Raw genomic sequence first — 22,230 nt, 5'->3', positions numbered from 1 at the left:
GACAAAGAAAAGTGTTGCGTTACCACGATTTAATCCAGAGAGTGCGGGATCGGATTCTGTTGCTTGGTGCTCTGCAGCAGAATTGTGTCTATTAGAAAATCCTCTTCAAGGCAGTGAATTGATATCTGCGCTTAGCAAAGCTTTGGAAGGTTCAGCAGCCGTAGCGGTCCAGGGAACAACAAGGAGAATGGTAGCGTCGAACGCCGTGTGAATCTTTGCACAGTTGCAACCCCTACTGGTATTCTAAACCATCTTGGTGAGTCGCTTCCATATTGTTTTGATTCAGGAGCGGAATGCTCATTAATAAAGGAATCGATAGCGATTAAGTTTTCTGGACGTAGAATTAATGAATTAATAATTTTGAAAGGCATCGGAAATGTTGTAGTAAATTGTAGCATGCAAATTTTATCTATTGTGATTATGGATTTGTTTACATTAGAGATTCTTTTTCACGTTGTCCCAGATGAATATTTGAGTTATAATATTTTAATTGGTCGAGAAATTTTGAGCTTGGGTTTTGAAGTAAATATTTCTCAAAATAATTTTAAAATCTGTAAATCTAAAGTAGTAAATGAATGTAGTAAATTCGAAATTATAAATTTTTATAATTGCAGATACGATAGAAGAAGCGTTTGAAAGACTTCGAGTGGTATTTAAAATTCTTATAGATGCGGGATTCTCATTTAATTTTTCAAAATGTTCTTTTCTCAAAACATCTGTTTCATACCTTGGGTATGAGATTCAAGAAGGACAAGTTCGTCCAAACCGTCGTAAAATAAACTCTTTAACAATGTTACCCGCTCCAAGGACCGTTACTCAGCTTAGACAGTTTATTGGCCTTGCATCTTATTTCCGACGGTTTGTCCCTAAGTTTTCACAAATCATGAAACCATTATATGCTCTTACCTCAGGTAAAAAATATATTGAGTGGACTGAGACACATGAAAACGCCCGACAAAAAGTAATTCATACTTTGACCAACGAACCCGTCTTAATTATCTTTGACCCGGATTACCCTATAGAACTGCATACCGATGGGTACGGAGCAATACTCATGCATAAAGTAGACGGTAAAAATAAAGTTATTGAATACTTTAGTAAAAGGACAAGCCCAGCCGAGTCCAGGTATCATTCTTACGAACTCGAAACTATGGCCGTTGTTAAATCTATTAAACCTTTTCGGCATTACTTGCATGGACGACAATTTACTGTTGTAACTGATTGTAATTCATTGAAATCTTCTCAAAATAAGATTGATCTTAATGATAGAGTCCATAGGTGGTGGGCTTATTTACAGGCTTTTCAGTTCGATATAGTTTATAGAGAAGGCAAACGTATGTCGCACGCGGATTTCTTCTCTCGAAACCCTTTGTCCGATTTACCAAAACAGGTTAATAAGTTTAAAATAGGAGATCACGTTTTGATTAAGAACGAAGAACGTAATCAAACGAAACTCGATAGGAAATTTAGAGGTCCATTCGTAGTAACAGAATTACTTGATACCGACAGGTACACACTAAAATCTTTAAGTAGTAGTAGAAGTTATAAGTATAGTCATGATAAGTTGAGAGAAATGCCTGAGAATTATATTCCTAATGAGTTGGATGTTTCCTCGGACAATGAAAGTTGTGCCGAGGAGACTGTTGATGTTGGTCCTGAAACAGGGACTATGGTTTAAAAAGAGACCACCAATGACGCAATGCACTAATGGCTGGCAGCAGGTCGTGGACCTGGAATTTTTATTTTTCGCACATGCATCAGTGTGTAGTCGTAACTGCAAACTAAATTAGTGGCTAATGTTAGTTTGATCAGGGCGCGATGGGCACCTGATGATGTGTCGGGCAGGTAGTTGTGGCAACTACAGAATATGTATGATACTGTATGTGGCATACAGGGTAGCCTAGAGATAATGCAGAGGTCTATTGGTGGAGGAAATTAAATCTTATTTGACAGTTAAATGATAAGGAATAATGATTGATGGCTTTTCGATCTCTTGAGTACTGTACGATGACTATTTAGGATAATGAATAATTAATGGATTTCTGTTACTCGAGAGGACTTCTGAATCTATCTTTTGTACTTTAACTATTGTAAAACGCTTTATAATGACCGAGGTCAGTTGAAAACAAAAATTAAAATACCACTGTAACTCAATGTTTTAGATACACCCGAGGGCGTGTGATTGTCAGAATGGCCGTGTCGGAGAATAAAGTACAGTGGAGTATCTTCCGACAAAACGATGAGAATATTCTTTAGAATGTCTGTATTTTTAGTAGTTTTAAGAAATGTATTATTACTAGTAATATTTTGTAAAATAAGGTTTAAATTGTTTTATTGCGGTAGGCTTAGGCTAGGTAGGCACATGGTTGTCAACGTAGTCGGGATCCCAGGACGATAGGGTATCATAAAATTAATAAGGAAAAGGAAATATGCAGTAGGTATATTATTTGAGAATATGGAGAAAGGGTAGTCTTGCTTTGGAACCCAGATCGAACAGACGTCCTGGTGATCGCGAATTCGTTATTTCCCTGAGCCTCGGTCTATCGCAAGTTGTTTTAATATTATTTGAATTCTAAATTGAATTAATCTTATATTGTAATTCGTGTGCTACTGAGTTATTGATAAGTGATAATTATCATTTGTAATTATTTCATTGTACGAGTTATCTACTCATTTTTATTAATTGAACTTTATTGTAATCTGATATATTTTCCACTTGTAATGGTGGGAATGAGTGAAGCACAAAACGTTGAATCCCTGACAAATCTCCTCGCCTCTCCGACATATATATATATTAATCGACGTACAAGGAAGTCATGTCGTGTCCGGATCAGATTTTTATTTTTTATAAATGAATGTGAAATAAATTTTTATACGTGGACACAAATCCCGTAAGTTTTTAGTTGATAATAACTTTGAAAGTTTTATTATTATTTTATGGATTTTTCAATTACTAGATTTCGTTTCTGTTAATCATAATTTTTTAAACCTTTTTCGAATCGGTAAAATTTTTTTTAAAAATGTTTAATTCTTTTCTAAATGGAAATTTGGGCAAACCTATAAAATTGATAAATACTCGTGTAAGAGAAAAGAACGTTTCCTTAAAACGAAACCGGTTCGTTCAAAACGACTTAAATTACAAGGGAAAAAGATTCGTACACGAGCAAAGGCTGTTTAAAATGCGAATATATATGAAATATAAGATGTCGTAAGAATGCAGTCTAAAAGGGAAAGTTGATATAATTTTATCCGCAAATGCCTTTCAAACGGACTCAAAAATAAAGACCACACCTTTTTTCCATCGATTCATAAATTTATTTGTAATGGAACGCCTGAGAACGTTCACATCGATTTACGATTATTTTAAGAGTACGTTAACCTAAAAAGTACAGTAACCAAACAGCAACAATAACAATTGAAGAACATAAGAAAGAAGCCCTAATAAGAAAGGGAGTCCGACAAGGATGTTCCCTATCTCCGTTACTTTTTAATCTTTACATGGAACTAGCACTTAATGATGTTAAAGAACAATTTAGATTCGGAGTAACAGTACAAGGTGAAAAGATAAAGATGCTACGATTTGCTGATGATATAGTAATTCTAGCCGAGAGTAAAAAGGATTTAGAAGAAACAATGAACGGCATAGATGAAGTCCTACGCAAGAACTATCGCATGAAAATAAACAAGAACAAAACAAAAGTAATGAAATGTAGTAGAAATAACAAAGATGGACCGCTGAATGTGAAAATAGGAGGAGAAAAGATTATGGAGGTAGAAGAATTTTGTTATTTGGGAAGTAAAATTACTAAAGATGGACGAAGCAGGAGCGATATAAAATGCCGAATAGCACAAGCTAAACGAGCCTTCAGTAAGAAATATAATTTGTTTACATCAAAAATTAATTTAAATCTCAGGAAAAGATTTTTGAAAGTGTATGTTTGGAGTGTCGCTTTATATGGAAGTGAAACTTGGACGATCGGAGTATCTGAGAAGAAAAGATTAGAAGCTTTTGAAATGTGGTGCTATAGGAGAATGTTAAAAATCAGATGGGTGGATAAAGTGACAAATGAAGAGGTATTGCGGCAAATAGATGAAGAAAGAAGCATTTGGAAAAATATAGTTAAAAGAAGAGACAGACTTATAGGCCACATATTAAGGCATCCTGGAATAGTCGCTTTAATATTGGAAGGACAGGTAGAAGGAAAAAATTGTGTAGGCAGGCCACGTTTGGAGTATGTAAAACAAATTGTTGGGGATGTAGGATGTAGAGGGTATACTGAAATGAAACGACTAGCACTAGATAGGGAATCTTGGAGAGCTGCATCAAACCAGTCAAATGACTAAAGACAAAAAAAAAAAAACCTAAAAAATCCCGAAACAAAAAAGCCGATGAAAAACATACTGGTTTACAGAAAATGCATAAAGTATCGAGCAACTTAAGGCAAGCATTCAATGCAGAAGCTTTTCGAAAATAAATATGTTCTACGTGCCTAGATCGGAATTTTTCGACCGACACTTGGGATCATTCTGTATTGTTTAAAAAAAAAAAAAAGCTAATCCAAATTGGTGAACTTGGTGTAGCTTGGCCTAGCCAAATAGGTAAAATTTATCCTTACCTCAATTTTTATTTAAAAAAGGACAAGTACTATTTTTTTTGGAATACCTATAGATACCATTTTAATATATTATTCTTAACCGCTACACTGAACACTGTCTTATATAATTATCTTATACTGTACAGATTCTTGTTCTGAACATTTCTTTAATGTTTATAAACACTGTGTAAAAGATTTGTAAGAAAATGAATAGGTGCGCTTACAGGCGGAAAAATGTTTTTCTGACCAGCACTTTTTTCTATTGATCCAACATCATTCAGCAATAGTACGGGACCAATAGACAGTCAATCTCTATCATTTAAAATAAAGTTTGGTCAATTCGGTCACATTTTCATCATTTTATAAATTGAAAGGACCAATAAGGATATACAGAATTTGTTAATTGCATGGATGAAGATAACGATACCAATAGATGGGCACATAGTTTGCCCTTTGTCATTTTTTTTTTTTTTTAATATTTAAATTCAACTTTCACCATTAGTGTAATAATGCAGTGAATTTGATTAATCTCTTCCAATGCTGGAGAATAACATGTATAATATGTATTAAACGTTAATTAGACGCGGTTAGCGAGATAGGTCGTCTAGGTTCGAGCGTAGCTTGTTTAGGTAAATTTAAAATGTATTTTTTTTACGAGGGTTTCTCGTAATTTATTTACCTTAGAGAATAGTATGGGTGATTTTTTGTTAATTTACAGTAGTCGTTTCGACCACCATCAGAGTTTATGTGTGTTTGTCGACGTATACCGGCGAAGGTCCAAATAAGCAAATATTTAGGTCTTTTACAGACACATTTGGTATGAACTGACATTCATCGGAGATTATTGGACATTCTCTAATTTTGGTCATTCACGGTAACATATATACGAGGGTAAGTCAATCATTATCCGCAATTTAATTATTTTTTTTAATGTTGGTAGTACTGTCGTGTTGCGTAGATGACGCATGCGTGGATTAATTGTTGTTATGTCTGTGCAGGTTTGATGCTACTAGGTTAGTTCAATTATCGCTGCCCTACCGTTAACCATGGCTGCTCCGCTTTTTGTTTGTACCAAAGAAGAGCAACGTTCAATGATCCGTTTTTTGTGGTCGGAAGGTATATCAGGGGCCGAAATTCATCGAAGACTTTCAGTACAGTACGGGAACAGTGTGTTGCCGCAACGGAATGTCTACAAATGGATTGAAAAATTCAAAAACGGTCGCACAAGTGTTACGAACGACAAAGGAGCCGGACGACCGTTTACCGCTACAAATGAGGAAAACATTGACCGTGCACGTGACATGGTTTTCTTAGACAGACGAGTACTATTGATGATGTGGCACATCGTCTGCAAATTGGTCACGGTTTTGCCTACGAAATCATCCACAACAGACTTGGGTTTCACAAAGTCTGTGCAAGATGGGTCCCAAAAGAACTCACACAGTTGCATAAACAAAACGCGCTTGGACATCTGCCAAAAACATTTGGATCGTTATGGTAACGAACGGGAAATCTTCTTAGACAGAAGCATCACTGGTGACGAAACATGGATTCATCAGTACGAGCCGGAGAGTAAACGGCAGAGTATGGAACCGAAACATCCAAATTCGCCCTGCAAAAAAAAGTTCAAGAACCAATCATCTGCAGGAAAACTGATGCTTACAGTTTTTCTGGACTCACAAGGTCCAGTACTGGAACATTGTAAGGAAAGGGGCACAACAATAAACAGTGCGTGTTACAGTGAGATACTTACTGCCAAGCTGAAGCCTGCAATTCGAAGTTCAACTTCGTTGTACAATTCGTAAAAATCGTTGTACAATTCTTGCGTTGTTGCAATTCGTGCAACAACTCAACACCTTTCAACAGCAGTCGAAAGGTGTTGCGTTGTTGCACGACAATACCCGCCCACATACTGCTGCCCACACTGCCGAAACGCTCCAGAAACTCAACTTCCGTATAGGCCTGATCTTGCCCCTTCTGACTACCACTTGTTTGGTCCACTAAAAGAGGCATTAAGGGGGCGTCGATTTACCTCGGACGAAACGGTGAAAGAAGCGGTGCATTTCTGGCTCACAGCTCAAACGAAAACTTTCTTTCATGAGGGTATCAGGAAGCTTGTGCAGCGATGGACCAAGTGCGTTGAAATACAAGGGGACTATGTTGAAAAATGATGTACATGTTAGATTCCTATTCGCATTGCAATAAAATTTATAACTACATTGCGAATAATAATTGAGGTATCCTCGTATATATATATATATATATATATATAAACACCTAGATGAACTATGTCCCTGTTCTAACATCAGCATCCTAAAGAAAATCGCGTACGAAACTGCAATATGATAAAATCCTAGATGTAGACCATTACACAAGATAACTGAACAGAGTTCAGATTAATAGTTCGGGTATTTATAGAGAATTTGAAATGACAAAATAGCGAAAGAATTAATATATATATAAATTGGGAAAAAGATCTACAGGAAGGCCATGAAAGAGATATGTGAATTGTGCAAAGGAAGACTTAATATAAATAAATCATTTATAGAGAAAGTTATCGAAGAGAGATATTGAACACAGGAAGTTAATTGGAGATCCATTATTTGAAATCTGATCTAAAAACAATCTGACAAAGGAGGGAAACGACGGTAATTTACTTGGTAAATACTATACTACGGAACTACATACAACGGTGGAAAATCATTAGAAAATGAAATTTAAGTCGTAAATAAATTACGTAATTTCGATTTAAACAAATCTGAAAATTTTTTTGTTAATTAATTTTTTAAACTAGAAATTGTAAACGACTGACAATTAAAACAGGATAATAACAGATTAAGACAGGTTAATTATACTTAATAATTCCGTTCTGTAAATTATCATCAACAAATTAATTTCAACAAATATATTCATTACAGTGGTCGAAAAGTTTACAAAAACAATAACGTAACAGTTTTAAAAACTCCGGGAATTTTTTTAAGTATAAAAGATTTTATTTTCAGAAAAAAATATTTGAAAAATATAAGTTTGCTAAAAATTAAATTAAATACATTTTTAAGTTAGACATAATTTTAGAATTCAAGTAAATATTTAAAAAATAACATGATTTTTGTAACATCAATGAAAATGCTTTTTTTTTGCTTTTCATTTTATTAGTTATTAAACAATCTATTCACAGAAACTTCTTACGATTCCCATTCCCGAGAACCTGTTGACCTATTTTGAATTACCTGGAATTGTTTATTACACCTGGCTTTGCTGGGTATTTCCACCGCATTCTACGAGCCTTTAAAGACTGTGTTATGTTTCTTTAAAGTTTATTTTAATTCTGTCTTGTGTACAGTCAAGTGTCTTTTAGTGTTTCTGTTATATTTTAATAAAAATAGGAAGTTCTAGTCGTCGATGTCACAAAAATCCAGCGGATAAATTTGGATTTTTGTGAAAAATTTATTTTAAAATCAAAGATTAGATTTATATCACAGGAAGTCAAAAAAAAATCTATTTTTATATTTAAGTGCCAAATTGGAGATTAAGATGAATATTGGATTCCTCACGTAGCTGTGTGAATGGTCACGCAGCAATATGAGGCGCTCTCATCCTCATAGATGAACTCTTACCCTTTGCATGTCCTTAAAAATAATTTTTATACTCTCATTTGAATTTTTCCGGAAAATTTGGGCGCAGGAAATGATGAACACGGACAGAAATTTCACCAGGACATCAAGACACTCTTTTTTCAGTTTAGCCTCCGGAATCACCGTAAGATATTACTTCAGAGGATGATATCTACGAATGTAAATGAAATGTAGTTTTGTAGTCTCACGTCGACCATTCCTGAGATGTGTTGTTAATTGAAACCCAACCACCAAAGAACACCGGTATCTACGATCTAGTATGCAAATCCGTATAAAAGTAACTGCCTTTACTAGGATTTGAACCTTAGAACTCTTGACTTCGAAATCAGCTGATTTGCGATGAAGAGTTAACCAGCTCGGTGGGCAGGATTATCGAGACAATGAAAACACCATACCAGGGACGCTGGGACCCACCTATGATGAAAGACTACTGCTGATTTTTATAAAGAGAATATTTTGCTGAACGCCAAGAGAAAAAATTGAAATATTTTGTCACTATATTGTACCTTTAGGTAACATTTTATATTTTTATTACATATGGTTCTTAATGAAACGTCTTTAATTAATTTAAATGTTTTATATGTAAATATATTTTTTATTCAATGTATAATACATTGCAAAAATATGTAATTAATCAAATCCCCAACCCTTGTAATAAAAAAGTACACCGTTACAATATTTTGCAAATCATTTTTGAATTTAGGGCCACAAAATACTTTTAACTACAGTTATTTTCATAAGTATTACATAAAAGATGTTAACATTTGTTGACTAGTATAATCAATTAAAACTTACGATCTTTTCAACTAACAGGAAATTTTTTTATCACGAGAAGTGTACGTCTGACTTTTACTCGGAATTCGTGGAATTATGAATCAAATAAAAAAAAACAAAAAAAAACAAGGAAAACGCTCCCATAATTAATTCTATCTAATTATTTTTTAATTTTGACATCAAATTCATCTGTATCTTTGTTTTACAATAATATAATAATTATTTTATACTATTATTTTGTTATTAATTCCTTCCTTTTTTATTTTATAAATACAATGTTTTATTTTAATCATCTGTTATTTATTTTTTTTAAATTATTTAAAAAAAATTTATTTAGTTCCAGTAAAGATATTAATATTAACAATACAATTGTTAATGTGTAACATTGCAGAAAATTATTTAATTTTATTTATCAGATAGGTCAGCATTATTGTAACCTTCTCGCCAATACTCGTAATTCAACCAAATAGTAATCATTTTTTTGTGTATACCTCATTGTACTGCACTAAAAATAATATGATTTCATTATCATTAAAAAAAAAAATAACTGGAATTAATTAGTAAAAATAGATGTTTACAATGAAGCAGTAATAAAACAGGTTGAGAGTATATCGGCCTGGCGATTACATGGTCGAACAGGCGTTTTTACAGTATACAATTTCAAAATTCTTGGTGATAAGTTAGAAGATAAAGCAATTTAAAAACTAAAGAACACCATATAAAAAATATGCATAATCTGAAAAATTAATTAATTTAAAAATTTTAAAGTATATCATGACCAATTTTTTGTTTTTAAATGGTGTACTGATATTTTAACTACACATTTCTAAAATGTTCGAATATTAATTAAAAATAAACGTTTATGATTATAATACTGAAGATTGTACTACATTTTATTTTTACGTTTTACAACTATATTTTAATTAGACGGTTTAGTACTAAATTACACAAAACATTATTATCTAGCTATTGTTAATCCCATTTATGTAACTTAATATAATTTCATGCTTTTCTATACATTATTTACTAAATGAAAACATCGTACGCCACAATATTTAAAACTTCATTTAAAATCAGATTCTAATTTAAAGTAAAAATAAAATTAAAAATCTCAGGACAAAAACCTTATAAAACGTGAAGTAATTAAATAACTGTATTTTTACCTTATAATCCTCTGCGACACTGTGATATTGTTTTCAAGACAATAAAATTTAAGATTTTGATTAACCGTCATTATGATGATAACTAAAGCTTATCTACGCAGTCTACGGGTCACGCACGACGGTCAATCAAAATCTTAAATTTTATTGTCTTAAAAACAATATCACAGTGTCACAGTGGATTATAAAGTAAAACTACAGTTATTTAATTATTTCAGGTATTTAAGGTTTTTTCGTCGTGAGTTTTTCACATTTTTTATTTCTTACTTTTTAGTAAGAAAGAAAGATTAGTAGGCCTGTGCCCAACAGTGGGACGTTTATAAGCTGATGATGAAAGTTTAGTATACTTTACCAGCGCAAATTATTTAATAATCCACACTTACTGGAGTTAGAAAGAGTTGGTAACACTCAAAAACCGTTTTGAGAAACATACCTACTGCAGCGCTCCCTGGCGGCGTATAACCATAAAACTAGCCTAAGAACTTGCTCTGAGGTGACACCTATGTAATACGAAAAAACTGCATCAAAATCGGCCCAACCGTTTTAGAGAAACACATCTATTGCAGCCCCCACTGGTGGCCTATAACCGTAAAACATATCTAAGAACCTACAAGTGATTGTAATTCATTAAACCGCATCAAAATCGGTCCAGTAGTTTTTGAAGAAAATGGTAACATATACCTCTTATCCCAAACGCATATACCGTCTCCGTTCCGTCGTGGGTAATAATAATAACTGCGGAACCGGGTCGATTTAAAAACCGGATTTCCGAGAAATTAAAATTAATTCAAATAGTTAAATCTATATAAGTAAAAACTCTAATTTAGAAACCACACGATTTCCTTGTACGCCTATTAAAATTATATATAAACATTTTTTTTACAATCAGAGGTTAATAATTATTAATAGATCAATATATTTCAATTAAAAAAAAATAAAGTCGGATTCGTACCGATATGCCTTCCCCTTGTACGATCAAATGTTTAATTAATTAAAATTTTATTTGGCTATAATTCTGGAACCAATGAAAATAAGTACCAATTATATCGTAGAAAAGCTCTCAATGAGCTGATTACTGCAGTTAAGAAAAATCCAAATTATTTTGGATTTTGGGCTTTTTTAGACACTTTTGGTCCATTCGATTGCAATAAAAAAGGAATGTACATAACTAGATTTTACTACAATCCTAAATCTTAAATTTCAACGTCCAACGGCTAATAGTTTTTGACTTATACGAGATACATACGTTCAGACGTCACGCCGAAACTAGTCAAAATAGATTGAAGGACGGTTAAAATGAATATTTCCGTTGAAATCTGAAAACAGAAATTTTTCGCGGTCACAATACTTCCTTTACTTCGTACAAGAAAGTAAAGATCGTCAACAGTAATGTGGATTTAAATAACCTTTTACCGAATTAAAAATTCACGCACTTCATTCAAGTCGAAGGACTTTTATGCTGTTTGTCTAAAGGATAAGTACCATCTATTGGTTATAATAATCCAAATAATGAAGTAGCCAAGTTATAATAATAATTTTCTTATTAATTTAATAAAATAATTTTTCCTAATCTCTTTGCTGTTAATTAATTCTCAATTAATTTACTTATATTTGTATTTAATTTTTTTTTGTTACTTTATACTATTTTTTCTCCTGTTAATTTATTTGTTATTTTTGTTGTATATTCTTACTTTTGTTTTATTACTCATTTATTTTGTAATAAAGTGTAGTTAAAATCAGATTTAATTTTGTAATTATCCTATTATGTATTTATTGTCTTTAGCCTATATTATAAATGTATTTTTGGTACGCAGTAAATGAAAATATATTTAATATTACCTGACGAAATTGATATCTCTCACTCCACGTTCCCTCTGGATCGGATATTCGGTATGGATCAGGAATCTATAAAAAAAAAAAAAGACTTATTAATATTTTTATTATTAATTAAATAATAACATTATATAAAAACTAAAAAAAATTATTAAGTAAACCACACACCGTAAAAGGAAAAAGAGTAGAAAATAATATCCGACATTAATTATCGTAAACTAATAATGCCTGAACGGGTATAAAATACCATAATATATCCTGTAATTTAATAATTTTTCTTATATATATAGAAATATCACGGATTCTCTCGGAATTCTCATAATCTATTCTATTTGTAAAAATAATTTAAAAAATTTCATATAAACATATGTTCTAAAATAATTCGTTTGTGAGTTACGGTTAGTGGAAGATTTCACTCGAATTTCAGCTAACCCGGTAAAATGATTGAAATTTTTAGGACGTTAATTAAAGGACAAAATTAATGATTTCTTATGGTTTTTGACCCGAAAAATCGAAAAAATATGTTTCAGAACTCTATCTGCAGTAATTTTTGAAAAATCTAGGGTAAAAACAATAAATTGGTGTAAAAAAAACCCTGTTTCATATTTGACGTACAATAAGTTTGTTAAATGTGTAATAAACATATAAAACGTCTAAACAAAACTTGTGGAGAATTCAACCTGTATATACGAGCAATACGTAAAAATTTGAGTTCAATAATCTATATTTTTCATTAATATAAACAAAGCAAGATACGAGTAAATAAAAAATTATAATTTAAATTCCATAAGAAATAGACTTTTTATTGAAAAAAATGTAAAATTACAAAAGAGGATTACCCTTAGAAATCGTTTACAAAAATTTTACTGGAGATCTAAAACCCAGATTAAAGGCCCTTTCGGCTGTAAAACAATTATTAATATCCATTTATTTAATATATAAAAAAATATTTAAAAATATCATATTTGCAGGACTCCGTGCGTGAGCAGTAGCGGTCTGGGCCTTGCATCCGAAGGTCCTAGGTTCGAATCCCGATCAGGCAGGGCATTTTTCTTCATACGCTACGTTTTTATATCCCACGCGCAAGCTTATGTGGCGATGTCAAGTAAAAAAAAAAAATAAATAAATAAAAATAAATAAATTGGCAAATAAACGGTAGTTACGAAATACTGCAAAACTAATATTTTTAGTACAGTTTTTACAACAGTAAAAAATATATAAACCCCAACACTGCCGTTTAGGGCAATTAAAATACTTACTTCATGGCCTCAGGAATCGAAATTTATAACCGTATTAATAAAGATCCACCAATTCTTCCGATCTTGAGCAATCCGACTCAGTTGAAGTCCCTTCCCATTCTAACCCCTGAAGAGGAAGACTCACTTTGTGATAATACTTTGCAACATCACTTCCTCCGTTCCTAGCCCTGATGGGCTTTATCGGAGATCGTCTTGCTGACCCTCTTACTCTAATTACATAATATAGTCATCAGTATGGACTCAGTCAGGACACCACCAATGCAAATGCCTTGTAGACATTTCCATCAGTGTTCTAAGTCAACTTTGCTATCGCCTTCGCTGTAAGCTTCTTCTAACGCATTTTCGCTAGTCTAATTTAATTTATAGCCCTCTCAATCAACTATTTCCGCGAAAACTTGATCCCAATGCTTTGCTTTAACACCGAAGTATACAAACTAATCATTCAACAAGTAAATTTCAAGACTAATAAATTAATCTGACTCTGTAAACATCTAATATTCTATTCTTATACTTCTTAGATTGTTGATCGAAACGACAACTTTATTATTTATATGCCTCAGATACATCTCTTAATTCATCAAAAACAATTTCTCTAAACGATTAGCACTGACTTCTCCGATCTGGTCCCCTCCTACAGATTAAATCTAATATTATCTTCTGAAAATCATCTGGGTCTCAACTAAAACCCTAGCAGCTACTCTTTCGTTTCCCGTTCAGTATAATCTACGACTTTTGATCATTCTAGCAAATCCGAATATATCTATGCAGTTCAAAAGTTGTAGCGTTTCTTCCATTGCGCAGTATGTTCAATTACAGTCATATTTCTCAAAATGTTATTCCCAAAAGTTCTATCTTTCGTCCAGAGATACGCCCACACCTCAAAACTATACAAGAGCACCGGTAAAGTTATTGTTTTATATATCCTAATTTTAATTCGTTTTGATAGTAATCGAACGCTCAATTAATCAGAAGAAGAACCTTAATCAGAAGAAGAAAAAAACACGCGTTTTCTGAATGTAATATTTTCAAAATTTTCTTACAAATTTCATTATAGCTATTTAGAATCTCACTAAATATTTAAATTCATCAATTCTTTGTTAAAGATGTTCCATTTGCGCGAAAACTAACCCGTATTATTTCAACTTTATTTATTACTGTAAACATCGATTTTTCTTCACTCGATTAAACCAATTTCCCCCCCCCTCCATTCTTAATAATGATTTTGGTATTGATTTTCAAGTATATATCTACTGTTGCATGCTACGTTCATCTTCACACGGTAATCCCAACAGAAAGCTTATGTTTAGTTTAAAATCATTTAAACCACAAATTTCCAAATCTCTTAATTTCAAAATCAATTCAGGTTTAAGAAAGTTTAGTACATCTTAGAGATTTAAGTGATTTTTAATTAAACTCCGCTTTTATACTGGGATTCCTAAAAACGACGATTTTCTGTATTTTACTTTTTATTACTCTTTCTAAAAGTCCTACTAAAAATACCTTTTTTATAGTATTCCGTAATTACTGATTATTTATTAATTAATTATTGTTTATCTTTTTACATTTATCTATCTATTAATTTATTTTTTTAAGTAGTGATGATATATACTTATTTGTATTGTCTACTGAAAATGATTGTTTAACAACCGAAACGGTTTCAAGTTAAAGTAAAATTGTCTAAACGATCCTTGAGCGTAATTTCATTCCCAATTTTATTTCTAAAATTTTGTTGATTTTACTTACATTATTTACATACATTACAATACATATTTCTTACATTATTTATCTTGATTTAATAAAAATTCCTAAAAAAAAACGTAAATAAAAAACATGTTAAACTAAAACTCAGAACTGGTTAATATATTTATTAACCCAGTAAAATAAATCATTCATTTCTGATATCAACAAAGAAAATCAAAGCCAAAAAGAAAAGAAAGAATAAATGTTCAAATCAAAAAGAAAAAAACAAAACTCGTATATATAAAACATAAATATTATAACTAAAAAATTATTAAAAATTAAATTTATTCATCCAACAAAACCTTCGATATTTTCCTCTACAAAATCAACAATCGCATTTCACTTTTCATCATTTAAAAGATCAATAACTTCTACATCACCTAACACGCTTTTACCAAATTATACTTTTTAATTTCCCTGAGAACGGTAGATTTTCCTAAAAATTACATTATAGTCTGTCGTTTTACAAACAGAATTCCCTCCCGATTCCCTTTTCTATTGACTAAATGTTAGGTACATGTCCTATTTACGAACTAGAAAAATTGAATGGATCTTTTTAAAAATTCCGCAGCCCGTATTTTCACGGACTGCGGGAGGATAATCCGGTAATAACAGTGGTTATAGGATTCGAACCTAAAACCATTCGTTGAGAATCTGGCACGCTAACGTAACATTATTTTTAATCTAGATATAAGACAACTATTAATGCTTATCATATCAGTGGCATTATATCATCATATCTGCGGATTAAGTTTAAAAGAAAAGAATCAATAGTATATCTAGGCTGAATATAATAGAACAATGGGAGTTTGTATATATTATAACTGAATAATCAGATAAAATACAATCGAAGAAATTGCATTAGTAATCGAATATATAATAACTCTTATCAACAAAATACATTACATTTTTAGAGCAGTACGAATCCAACGAAAAATAGAAATGAAATTTAAAAAAAAGCGGATAACACAAGTTGTTTCTGATGCACGGCTTACAAACACATACACAAACAACTTAATTTATACTATTTATCATTTTATTTAAATATAATATTTTTTCATTTATTTAATTCAATGATTCTAAATAAAGTGCGCGCGCATACCTTATTTAATTCGCGCGGCTGTGGCGGTACTAGCGGCTACGGTCGGCATTAACTAAACTAATGTAATTTCACAAATTTCGCTTGAACGGTGGCAGACTAGTTCGATTTAGGGCTCCAGCTAGTGGGGGCGGCCGCGCTGCCGGGGTATGGTAGCCCGTGCGACCGTTTGGGGGGGGGGTGGCTTCCCTCCGCCGGTGGCGGTCCTGGTTGTGACTTGGAAATGCCGCGCGACATTCTATAATAGGACCGGGTGGGAGTGCAGGATTTGTTCCCGGCTCCTGCGCGGACCGGAATGAGGTTACATTCCCCTTGTTAGGTGACCTAAACCGGTCGACTTATTTGGGTGCAGGTCTGAATTTCTATATTAAGTAAAACATAATTTTGATTGGTATGAGTGTAGCACTGATTTAACTTTAAACTCATCCGTTTTCTGAGGCATTCACAGTTACGAACGGTGCTGTCAAATCTTGACTAGGCGCAGGGTTCGCGCTTCCGCGTTTTCGGTCAGTTAATTTGAGGGAATCATGATAGGTTGGATGTGAAGACGTTTGAGGCCTACGAGAAGACGAAATTTGATATGTATTTTACTGATGCAAATGTCTGCCGAGGCATTTACATCGCTGGCATCCCGACCAAGGCCTGGCTGATAATTGTGAGATGTAATCAGTTAGAGGGTCTAAAGACAACCTCCGGTAAAGCCCCTCAGGGCTCGGAACACGGAGGGGGTAACATGACAAGGTGACGTCTTCCCTCTACAAGGTTGGGATAGGCCGACTAGTGAAGCCCCGAGGCTTAACGCACTAGGTACAGAGTCAACCAGGCGATCAAGTTCGAGACCCAGCCAGACCGACTTACTTTTTTTACATTTTAAATATTATTAATTTATTTAATTTTAACGCTCACCTGTGACATCACAACATAGCAAACTACTACAACAACATCTTTTTCGGGTAGGGGTGTGTTGTGCAAAAAATATTTTTGGCAAATATTGTTGTTTTTAATTGTTAACAAATGTGCCTAAGGAAAATATGACCTTAATTAGGCGAAAAGTCGAGATACTGAGGGTGACCTTGCTCTACAGCCTCACCATCCTTGAATTTTCAAGTTGAAAATTTAGTGATCATGAGGAAATTAAATATTGAAGTAGGTGAACATAACATAGTAGAATTTTTTTTATTTTGAGGAAAATATAATGCAGGAATTAAAAATAACGGGAGCAAGCAATTAAAAGGGTTCATGCAAAATCAAAAGTAATTGGAAAGAAATTTTGAAAATATTTTATGGAATTTAACGTTTAATAGTAGAGAAACATGACAAGAAATAAATTTTAAAAAAAGCAAAGGACACCTTTGATGAATTGCGGTGTTAAAAAAGAATTTATAAAATCATTTAAATAGGTCCATAAAATTCGAAATGAATAGACCAAAAGACGAACAGAAGACAAGAGAATATGTGGAAGAATCTTGTAAATGGTGAGCCACGTATTACATCCAGATTTACTTAATTTGGTGATGGGAAGACAAGTAGAAAGTAAAATCTGAAGAGGAAAGACAAAGATTGAAATAAATGAAAGAGATAATTTAATATTATCTACCGCTAAAATTGATTCAACCTTTTTTCTCACAATTTCTATAATCGAAAATCAAGTTATTAAATTATATGTAAGATTTTAAATAATCTGAAGGAAAATCTACCTCTTCATTTTTTGTTCACTAAGCATTTTACATATAAAAGCAACAAAACCTGAGAGAGATATTATGCGAATTTTTTTAACAATAACCTCCACAATATAAAATTTTGTTAATTATTTATAAAATTCATTTATATATGCGTATATTAAAATATAATATAGGGCGAGCAAAAATTTACGCAACCCTGAATTCATTAATCCAGTGAAGCGGAAAATTTGTCTTTAGATTTGCAGTAATGAGTGGGTTGAACTTGTAGTAATAACGTCCACATAACAATCAAGTACTCTCCCTATTTTTCTATAAGTAACAGGTGTGTTATAAAAATATCTACCAAACATTTTACACGATCTCATGGTGCGTTTATTCTTGAGAATTATTTCAAACCGCAGGCTTTTTTAAAATGGTAGGAATACTTGGCTAGTTTTTCTTCAATCAAAAGTACCCAATTAGTCAACAATAACACTCACAGTCGCATGTTTCAGAGAAAACAATACTGTATATGAACGAAAACTGTCAGACCGGCACGCAGTTTTAAATGACGAAACGTGTCCATGTATTCTTTGAACGATATCTCGAAAGTCAACAAGAAGACTAGCTCAGCAGATTAGAATGTCATACGGGGGGTCCACAAAATGACAAAGAAATTAAGATTACGTCCGTACCGTATTCAACTTGTACGTGTATTGGGGGAATTTCGTTATACACCAGTGCTAAACATAAAGATAAACTTTAAGCAGGCTTGAGGCTTTAATGAATTAAAACAGTATTAAACAACTAATTCCCTTTTCTACACGGTACGAAACAATATCATCCACAGATTGTGCATTTATTATTTACTTTCTCTTCTATCTAAATGATAGAAAACAATTTCCTATCACAAGTTTTGAATCAATTATGTCATTTAGGAAGTATCCGAAGTAATACCATTTAGGGAAATGATTTAATGGATTTAATTAAATCAGTGCTGTTTCTACATTTAGACGAAGATTTTTATTAAACATATTTACTTTTTATTATTAAAATTATACACTTATTAATTAATTACACGCTTATATTTGGGACTGTCTAAAATTATACTTCTTACTTTTAGATCAACAGTTGGTTTTATTTTTATACCTATTTTTTAAATTTTTCTTAATTTTTAACACACAGACTCTCTCTCTTCTCTCTCGCTCTCTCTCTCTCTCTCTCTCACACACACACACATTTTGAAGTCAATGATGCGCCTCGCTCTGGTCAGCCAATGACTAAAAAAGTCGATGAAATCATAGTAAAGATTAAGCAAGACTAGTACATTAGCTGTCATGATATCAGTAACAAACAAAACATCAACTATCAAAAGGTTTTAGACCATTTGTAAATGGCTGCATACAAAAAACACCATGTTTGGATTTCATATGTTTTAACAACGAATAAATAAATGGAAATTGAATTTCCATCAGAAAATCGTTGTTAAACGAAAGGAACCCGAATCATTTTTGAAACGGCTCATTGAGGGTGATAAAAAATAGATCATGTACGACAATAATGAACGGAAAATATGGTCGTCGAAGTAAGGTGAGCGCTATAAATGGTGAAAATGCTAGGACTGACGCCAAGAAAAATTAATATTGTATCTGTGTGGGACTGTACAATAATTGTTCACTACGAGCTGCTGCCCCCCGGTTAAGCGATTGATTCTAACCTATACTGTCTTTTTCCTGTTTAGCCTCCGGTAACTACCGTTTAGATAATTCTTCAGAGGATGAATGAGGATGATATGTATGAGTGTAAATGAAGTGTAGTCTTGTACATTCTCAGTTTGACCATTCCTGAGATGTGTGGTTAATTGAAACCCAACCACCAAAGAACACCAGTATCCACAATCTAGTATTCAAATCCGTGTAAAAATAACTGGCTTTACTAGGACTTGAACGCTGTAACTCTCGACTTCCAAATCAGCTGATTTAGAAAGACGCGTTAACCACTAGACCAACCCGGTTGGTTAACCTATACTGTCAACAGTCGGAAAGATTACGCCAAACGTTCGAGATAAAGCAACTAAAATTGATCAGTAAAAAAAGGTGTCTTCTATCCGTTAACGATAGATTCACATATCTTTGGTCACCCGACAAAGAATGAGAGCTAGGTTGTGAAGTTTTGATGGATCGATCTTGAATTTGTACCATCATACTACCGTTTGTTTCGATCTCCATATAACTCTCTTAAAGGTATAATGTTGGCTTACAAAAGAGAACCGTGAAAATTATGTAATACAGTTATAAGTACTACAGTGTAAGGATTACAATTTTATTATAAAAAAGACTGAAGATGGTCAATCAAAACAGTATATATTAAAAGTTCAACTGAAATAAAAAAAAAATCTTGTTTTACTTCTGCATTAAATTGCTGCAGATTCCAGAATCATACAGTTTATACGATGTTCTGCAATAACCTTAAAATTTTGCAAGCTCTTTCATTAATACATTGTGGATACGTACGCTAAAATCGGAAGTGCGGCTTTTTTATATACGTTAATAAAAAACTGCGAGTTGATGACTATATTTATTTGCGATTTTTTATTTATTTGCTATGGCCAATGAACGGAATGTCGCTGATATAGGAAGGCTAATCATATTATCGACTACGGACTACGTTCACTGGCAGTCCGAGGCACAAGCACGAATACAAGGAACACGCAAGTCCTATGTCCGCAACCATGGCCATGCGGGGTCTTTCAATTATCTTTATGTGCAACCCTACGTAGCCAGAGCTTGTTTTTCGCACTGCCAGTAACATGTAGCTTGGTCAAGAGTCGGCACGCCAAATAATTTATTTGTTTATGCACCGGATGGACAAACGAAAAACGTAGTGTACTGTCAAGCTCTAAAATTAATAAAACTACTGTCGATATCCCATCTACTAACCCCCCTTTCTCATCTCATACACACAGAAGCATAAATTATTTAAATGAAGCCTATTTATTGCAATTCTGCGCAAAGCCCGGGCAAAGCCGGATAACCGAGCTAGTTAGTATATTCTTTACTTCTTTATTTATTTACAATATATTAAATTAAATTTTATTTTTAATATATTATATGTTTTTTTTTTTATTTTCTCCAACCAGAATTTCCAGCTACTGCCGGATCTGGGTATCTGTGTATAGATTAGCAACTGCAATCACCGCTACCGACTTGCCAGGTCTGACGTACCTGCAGACGTAGTCCAATATTAGTGTAAATGTATCGGTTAACATGTAGTCTTGAACAGAGTCAGGTCGACCACTCCTAAGACGTGTGGTTAATTGGAATCCAACCACCAAAGAACACCGGTATCCACAGTCTAGAATTCAAATCCTTATAAAAGCAACACAAGGACTCGGATATTTGCTTATTATTATTATTTTTTCATCGAGAATCCACTGTTTTGACAACGGAGAGTAAACTTTAACTCTTCAATTATAACTTTCGCAAGGAACAAATTACATACGTTTATTATTGGTGGAAGAGTGAAGTGAATGAATATAAAATGGAAGGAGAAGAAAGAATCACTGTCGTATAAAATAATGCAAGCGAAAGGAGTAAGAGTGTAAAAGAGTACAACTTCGTAACGGGATTAGTTAGAGCGAAGCAAGCATACGTGGAGCTCTAATACCAATTACTTAACTTTTGTTTCTTAAATAACATTTTAAAAATCCCTTTCAGCACGCCGGAAGGCGGATAGATTTCACCGGTGCTATGTAGGGGATAAAAAAGATTTCCACCTTATTAAGAAAAACTTTAAATTTTCTCAATACGAAAATGGCTGCATGTGAAAAAAAGTTTCACATGTTTAGCATACGACAAGCCCACCAATTCTAGCAACATTTTGGTCATCCCTTGCTGTACGGGTCAGTATATCAAAAATTGTTTCAGACGAAAGTTTTAGGTAATGTTTAGAGGACTAACGACCACTTTAAATCGATTCGATACTGTACCTATTAAGAAAGGTATGATCTTTTTTACCTTCGAAATCCCATTTTTTCCACCCCCTGGGACAATGGTTGGCGATATCAAAATCTTTACTTAAATGAATTTTAGGCCCTTACTCAAAAAATAGTAGGAATTTTAAACGAATTCGATATTTTACTTAATAAGAAAATTGTAGCGATATTCTGTTTTTTCGAAAAAGCCTTCCATTTCCACCCCCATGGTTCGATTTTAGACGTTATAAGCTCAACCAATATTACCCAGTTATTGTGTCCATAAGAATGTTAAATATATATATATATATATATATAAATTTATGAGCTGACGGTGGTTTTGGGGTCTGCAGGATGTTTAACGCGAAGATATGTCAAAATTTTCTGGAAGTCGAATCATGGTACCAATTACAATAGGTAGCTTTCTTATGAAATTTACCTAAAATATATATATATATATATATATATATATATATATATATATATATCATTTGTTTTCTA

At 32.9% G+C, this 22,230-nt stretch overlaps 1 protein-coding gene across 1 annotated transcript in view; it reads right to left on the bottom strand.

Annotated features, from left to right (window-relative positions):
• The window catches only part of LOC142329898 (uncharacterized), a 327,751-nt gene that overhangs the window by 229,691 nt on the left and 75,830 nt on the right, over positions 1-22,230 (bottom strand). Inside the window, exon 2 of the mRNA XM_075374814.1 lies at positions 12,004-12,069. The gene's annotated coding sequence lies outside the window, so the exon portion shown is untranslated. The remainder of the gene's footprint in view (positions 1-12,003; positions 12,070-22,230) is intronic.

This window comes from Lycorma delicatula, chromosome 9, assembly GCF_047948215.1.
Source record: "Lycorma delicatula isolate Av1 chromosome 9, ASM4794821v1, whole genome shotgun sequence".
NCBI lineage: Eukaryota > Metazoa > Arthropoda > Insecta > Hemiptera > Fulgoridae > Lycorma > Lycorma delicatula.
The sequence above is the reverse complement of the archived record's forward strand: the minus strand, read 5'-3'. Positions and strand labels throughout refer to the sequence as shown.